Source organism: Drosophila subpulchrella, unplaced genomic scaffold (assembly GCF_014743375.2).
Source record: "Drosophila subpulchrella strain 33 F10 #4 breed RU33 unplaced genomic scaffold, RU_Dsub_v1.1 Primary Assembly Seq354, whole genome shotgun sequence".
NCBI lineage: Eukaryota > Metazoa > Arthropoda > Insecta > Diptera > Drosophilidae > Drosophila > Drosophila subpulchrella.
The window spans coordinates 10,614,456-10,621,095 of NW_023665577.1; the positions used below are offsets into that span (position 1 = coordinate 10,614,456).

Here is a 6,640-nt window from a genome sequence, read left to right on the forward strand (position 1 = left end):
AGATAAGAAATTACAAAACAAAATATGAATATTGAAATGTGGGATATCATAAAATGGCACACTTCACACTATGGAACACCTAAAAAACAGAGGCAAACGTGTTTGCTTGCAGTAAGTGATGCCACAAATAATAAAATTTAAAAAAAACCCGTGGAACAGATGAAAAAACTGGTATGCAAGTATAAATAAAAAATGCGAAAATATTTGTCGCGCGCTTTTTTGTATTTCCATTTTCTATTTTTCGCAAAATTTGTTGATTTTTTTTGTGCGAGAACAGTTGAATTGATATTTGCGAATGTTGTTGGTGTCGTTGCTGACTAGTTTTTTGTTTGGCTGGAATTTTTTCGTTGCTGTGCAAAAGGTGATAAGCTCAAGGACAATGTGGCAGTTTGGCATTGCCGCGCTGTTGCTGCACTCGCCTAAAATTGTTTGTTCAATTGTGTTTATGCATATGGAAAATATCGATTTTGTTTTTGGACAACAAAGCGAGGAATGCCGAACGCAATGGCCGTCACACAATTGGCTCTATTAAGGTCGCCGCGCTGTTTAAACTTTGAAGTTGCAGCTTTGGAATGAGGAAGGAATAATGGGCCAACACTCCCCACCTGTTGTTCCTCCCATTTTTTTTTTTTTGCTTTTGCAGGGGATTTGGCCAGCGGTAGTGACATGGCCAAAGTTAAATTAAAAACATTTTTTTATCGCCATCTCTCCTGTTTTCTTTATTTTCCCAATCCGAATCCTCGTTTGGGACACGCCTTCTATGTGGAGCAGAGCCCAATCTCCTCGGCCAGCTAAAAACAACAACTGCCTGTTGCACTGGCTATGTACTTCCAGTCTTCCAGTGGCCCCACCGCCCACCACCCCCCAAACTATATGAACTATATAGTGGCGCATGAGGGAGGTGGAAAAAAACTGTGAGAAGAAGCGAAATACGAAAAGTAAGCACAAAAAATCCAAAGCCTCCCAATTGGGGCAGCCAACCCATCCTTCGTCCTTGCGAGCAGAGCAACAGTTTATTTTTCCACAGCATTTTCCCAGCCACTCGAGGATTGGGGTAATGCTGAAATCCAACTAAGCTCTGTCGGGCTTAGTCCTAAGAAATTTGTTTAACATTTTAGGAGATTGTAAAATTAAAATAAATAATTGTAATGACCCAGAGATATGGTTTATAAGCATATTTCTGACTATTCTAGTAATTTTATATGCACTCTCTTAAATAAGCCATATTTATTTTATAACTTTTCAAATAGTTCCTAAGAAATTAACACTCGGAAAACATTCCTTTCATATCAAAAAGTCTCTGTATTTTTCATTACTGTTTATTTTAAAGGAAACTATTTTTTTTGACATTTGCTTAAACTTCCTCTAGACCAAATCTGTTGTTATTCATTATTATTATTTATTTTTGTACTTTTATTTTTGTAATTTATTACGTTTTGAGTTACATTTTTTTTAATGTTGCCAAAAACGTTTAAGAATCTGAATCAGCAATTTATGGCAAAGCTGATTTTAATATTTTAAATGAAGTCAATTCAAGACTACAATGTATCAAAAAAGTAAAATGTCAGCAATATTAATATTTACATATATTAAAAATGCCTGTGCTGTAAATTAAGTAATCTGCTGTAGAAAATGCCAACTTCTTATTAATCTAGAAGTAGAGCTTAATTCAATTCCAATCTGCTGTTTTAGATTTTTGTAATTTCCCTGAATCGCAAGCCCTTTAGTTTTCATAAAATGAATCACGCATTTCCCTGGGTGAATGGCTGTAGACCCACACAGACCCTTGGCTTTTGGAGTGTGAGTCACTCATTGAGCGATAAATGCATGGCGACTACTGCCCGACTTCCCGGAGTGGCGGCAACTTGTTGCTGCTGCTGCTGCTGCTGTTGTTGCAACATCTAATCCAATCCAAGGCGAACAATGGCGAATGCAAATGCAGATGCAACCACTTCCTTTTGTCTGCCGGAGGAGGCCGTGTTGCAATTGCCGTTGTGCCGCTGATGTTGCTGTTGCTCGTGTTGCTGTTGCTGCAGTTGCTGTTGTTGCTGCTGCTGCTGCTGCTGCTGCTGCTGCCTTGTGTTGATGGTCAAGGTCATGAACCTGTTCCAATAACTCGTTTCTTACGTGCAGCACACACCAACACACAGACACACCAGGGAAGGCAGACTGGTAGTCAGATGACTATGTGTTGCATGTTGCCGGTTGCACTCCAGTCTAATGCTAATCCTGGCCAGCAGCTAGCTGCTAAAAGCCGGGATGACTAATGGGGATCCGCTCAAATCAATTTGAGAACATGAAATTAAATTTCAATCCATCTTCTGTCGCAAATTAAAGCTGATAACTTGTCGCCGCCGACGTTGTCGTCGGAATGAAATGCGGAAAAGCCTCAAGGACAACGGCGAGTGAAAAGAAAATTGCACGCGTGGGCGGCACGTCAGTCTGCCCCCTCCCCCACCCCCAACTTTTATGTCCGTCTGATTCATTGTCTTATTTTTTCCCGTCTATGCAGCCTGTGTCATAAATCGCCGCAAATGAATTATTCGAAATCAAATGCAATTGTGCACAAAGCGAATCACTTGGCGAAATATCTATATAAAAACAATAATAATAAAAACATCAGCGCCAGCAGTGTTTTCCGTCTGTCAACTTGAAATTAGAAGCGCATTAATTAGAAATTTTTATTATTCTCCCGCATTTAATTCGCTTCCACTTTAGATGTCTTTCTCTATTTTATTTTTTAATTGTTATACTTATATATATGGTTTTTCATTCAAATTCAATAAATTTCAAGTTGACATTTATATTTGCGCATTAATTGCTTGTTAAGATTTCCGCGAATTGAATTTTTTTTTTGTGGCCCATAAAGGAAAACCCATTCATGCCCATTGTAGGTGACAGAGTGTTTGTGAAAGCAAATATTACAAGGGGGGACCAGGGGGAGATTCACCCATGAGAGGCACTTGTTGGGCTTCCGAATGCGATTGTGTTGATTTCTTGCACTGATGGAAAGTTTTTCAGCTTTTCTTGCATGTGCGTTTGATTTCCAAGAACTGACTATCAATTGTGTAATCAGAATACAGCAAATGATTTGAAAGTTACTTAGGAAATTAGACAGATCATTTCCAGAATGATCTATTGTAATTTCTTATAAACTAAAAGCACGATCGAAACTGAGCAAATCAGTGCAATCATTTAAGATGACTCACAGGCTTTAAGAGTCATCAATTTATTCAGCAAAACCAATCCCATAATAATAGGAAAATTCTTTATCCGACAGAACCTTAAAGCTTTTTCAGTTAATAATAACAAGACAACTGGGGGAAAGCGAAAAATGTTATAATTTATTTTAATAACTCTTTTATCTTAAGTATTATCTTACAATATATTATAGTTAATATTACTATATTTTTCCTAAGTGACTTAATTAAGGGAAATCCCTAAAAAAAAAGTGTGAACTGAAATGATAAGAATTGTATCTACACCGAGAAAAATAGTCATTGCTTTCTTAAAGAGAATATATATAATGTATATATTACATGAGGTAAATTAAGTAAAAAAAACATTTAATAAGTGACTTAATTTTTAACAAAAAAATAAAATGAAAGCCAGACATAATTTAATTAAATTGTGTTTACACAGAAAGCTACCTTTATAGTTGCGTGTGTTTGTAAAGTATGGAAAAACCCCTGAAGTGCTGGCACATGCATTTTTTTCCCTGTCCAAAATAATTATATGAAATAATTTAATACTCACTTTTCAGGCCAAAACTGTCGCAATATTTACAAACTCATCTAAGTAAATATTTTAAAAATATGCGGTGTTTTTTTTTGTAGTTCTATAAAAACGTTGACTTTTTGTAAGGGTATTTGGCGTTTTTTTGTTTTTGTAAATTAACCTTTTTTTTAGTATTTCTTTTATTTATGGTTGTCACAGCACTTTTGCATTTTCAGCTCTCTTTTTTTGTGGTTTTTAGTGGCCTGGCATGTCAACTAAAAAATGTTCTGTCATAAGAAAAACGCACGTAAAAGGTTTTTCTCTTGTTCTTGTTGTTGCGCGGGGAAGAGGAAGCATGTGGAAAGGTGTGCTAGAGTGTGTGTGTGGAAAATAAATAAAAAATTCGCACACCGCGACCAGCGTCAACAACAAACAAACAACAACAACAACACTGATAGACGACGACGTTACTAATACGCAAGAGCGCAGGCAGCGACGCCGGCAGCGCTGCAACTGCAAAACTGCAAACTGCAAACTGCAACGCCAAAACGATCCGAATCCGAGAATCCAAAGAGGAGAATCTCGCAGCGGAGAGAGGGGAGACCGGAGATTGGAGAACTGAGAACTGAGAAGTGAGAACTGAGAATCGCAGCCGAGAATCCGAATCAGCGGGGCCGGGACCGAAGCGAACCGCTCGAGCCGACGGACAATAAAGCTAAAGCCAGCCTGCCACAGCTGAGCAGTCCGCTGCAGTTCCTCACTTCGCTGAGCGGATGCACCACTCACTCACACAGCGAAACACCCTCTTTTCACTCGGCCGCAAAAGTGCATTCAAACTCACTCAAAGAGAGAGAGCGACCATCGCCGGCTTTTGCCCGTGTATGGGTGCCTTCATTCATGGGGCAGCTAGCCGGTAAAAAAAGGCTAAAAGCGAAATTGGTTAGCAGAGAGCCCAGCGTGTAGTTGATGGCCATAAGACCCAAAGACGGGGTAACAAAAAAAAAGAAAATGGTGGCCCAGAGAGCGCTGGCTTTTCCGCTCAAGTCGAGCGGGGAAGGCCAAGAGCAAGTACAGTGCAATTTTTAATTGCACACACAGATACAATAATAAACGCTCTCTGAGAATTTCACACATTGCAATCCGTGTTTTTTTTTTTTTTTTTTTTTTTGCAACTAGCATTTTGTTCTCGAGTTTGTAAAAATTTGCACGATTCCCCGGCTGTGTGTGTGTGTGTGTTTGTATTTCGTTTTTTAGTTTTTTGCAGTTTTGGTGGGTTTCGATTTGAAGTCCGCGACCGAATCGCCAGCGTTCGGCACTGGAGGCGCTCACTCACCGCTCGAAATGCAACTGGCGGCCAGCGACGAAGCGAGCCGATCCGAGCCGGCTATACGTCTATATTCCACATCCACTTCCACACGGGAGGGTCTCTTGGGAAGGGGGCTATACGGCATAGCCTACCGTTGCACATGCACTTTTTTAGTTTTTATTTTGGTTTCCAGCTTTTGTTGTTTTCGTTTTTTTTCGGTGCGAATGTCGAGTGCGAGAGCTTACTGAAATTATAATAATTCCATTGGGTCTAGTCTGTTCGCTATAAAGAGTTCAGAGTCTTATGAGGAAGTTCGGGTTTTGGGCGCTCTAGAGATAGTGACTCCCAAATCGAGTGATCTGCCGATTGAGTACTTGCAAACAGATCACAGCCATAGATAAGCACTGCATTTTTCCAGGAAATATAGCAGGGTTCTATTCGCAGGTCGTAAAAGTAGAGTGCTTATTTGAGGTAAACAATCGTATCAGTGTTATAACCCAAATAGTTTTTTTTGGTTCATATATAACGGAAAATAAATGAAGGTTGTTACAGAAAGCCCTTTCAACCAAATTTCATTCGATATAATAGTGTTCTTAAACGATTTTTTATAACTTTATGATGTTTTAAAAATGTATTAAATAAATATAAAATTAGTCCTTATTTTTAATTTTCTTAACTTTTTTTATATGAACCATAAGATATGTTAAAATTATATTTGTTTAACCGAGTATAGAATATAATTTTAAGGAAAATGTATTTTATAACTATATGTATCAAATATATTTAATAAATACTAAATTAATGCTTAAGATTTTATTATTAATGTACTTAACTTTTTTTTAAGAACTGACTATATAGCTATTATTAATGCTTGAGATTTTATTATTAATGTACTTAACTTTTTTTATATGAACAGTACGATATGTTAAAAATCTGTTTGTTTAATCGAGTATAATATATAGCTTTAAGAAAAAGCAAACCAATTGGATCTTGAAAAAGTTAATTGGAATTGTTAATTTTATAAAAAATGTTAAATATAGCTTTTCAAAAAAATATTATTACCCGAAGACAGCATGAAAACATGCAATTTATTTGGTTAAGAAATGCAAGATATTATATTAAAGCAATTAAGGCTGGACAGCTATGATATAATCGCCTTTAATAAAGCCTGACTAAATAGTCTGAGAAGCCCAAAAACTTGAGAACTACCAATTGACTGAGAAACTTACTGCTTATTACCCAAAAGTCTCAACGAGGAACTGATTGCGCACCTTGCCGACTGACCAACTGAGGAACTGAGGGAATGAGGTATTGAGAATGACAGACTGACGGACTAAGAACAGACTGCAATTCGACTCGACTTGCAGCGACTCAATTGCATGTCATTGTAGACGAAAATATTTTTAGTTTTATTGTTATTATTTTCCTTTTTTTGTGCAATTTTTTTTCGGCTCAGCGTTGGCGTTGACTTGAACAACTTATGGACCGGACTGAGACGGAGACGTGGGCGGTGGAGGGGGAGGGGGGAGGGGCAGAAGCAGGGGATCAGGGGGCTACTCTGGGCATGGCCCCTGGTCTCTGCCAGAATTTTGAGTCGTGACTGGTTTCAAGGTCCCT

General features: G+C 38.1%; 1 protein-coding gene across 1 annotated transcript in view; it reads right to left on the bottom strand.

The window, feature by feature from the left end:
* The window catches only part of LOC119560585 (mushroom body large-type Kenyon cell-specific protein 1), a 71,153-nt gene extending 66,738 nt beyond the window's left edge, over positions 1–4,415 (bottom strand). The window contains exon 1 of the mRNA XM_037874109.1: positions 3,757–4,415. The gene's annotated coding sequence lies outside the window, so the exon portion shown is untranslated. The remainder of the gene's footprint in view (positions 1–3,756) is intronic.
* Between the last annotated feature and the right edge of the window lie 2,225 nt (positions 4,416–6,640).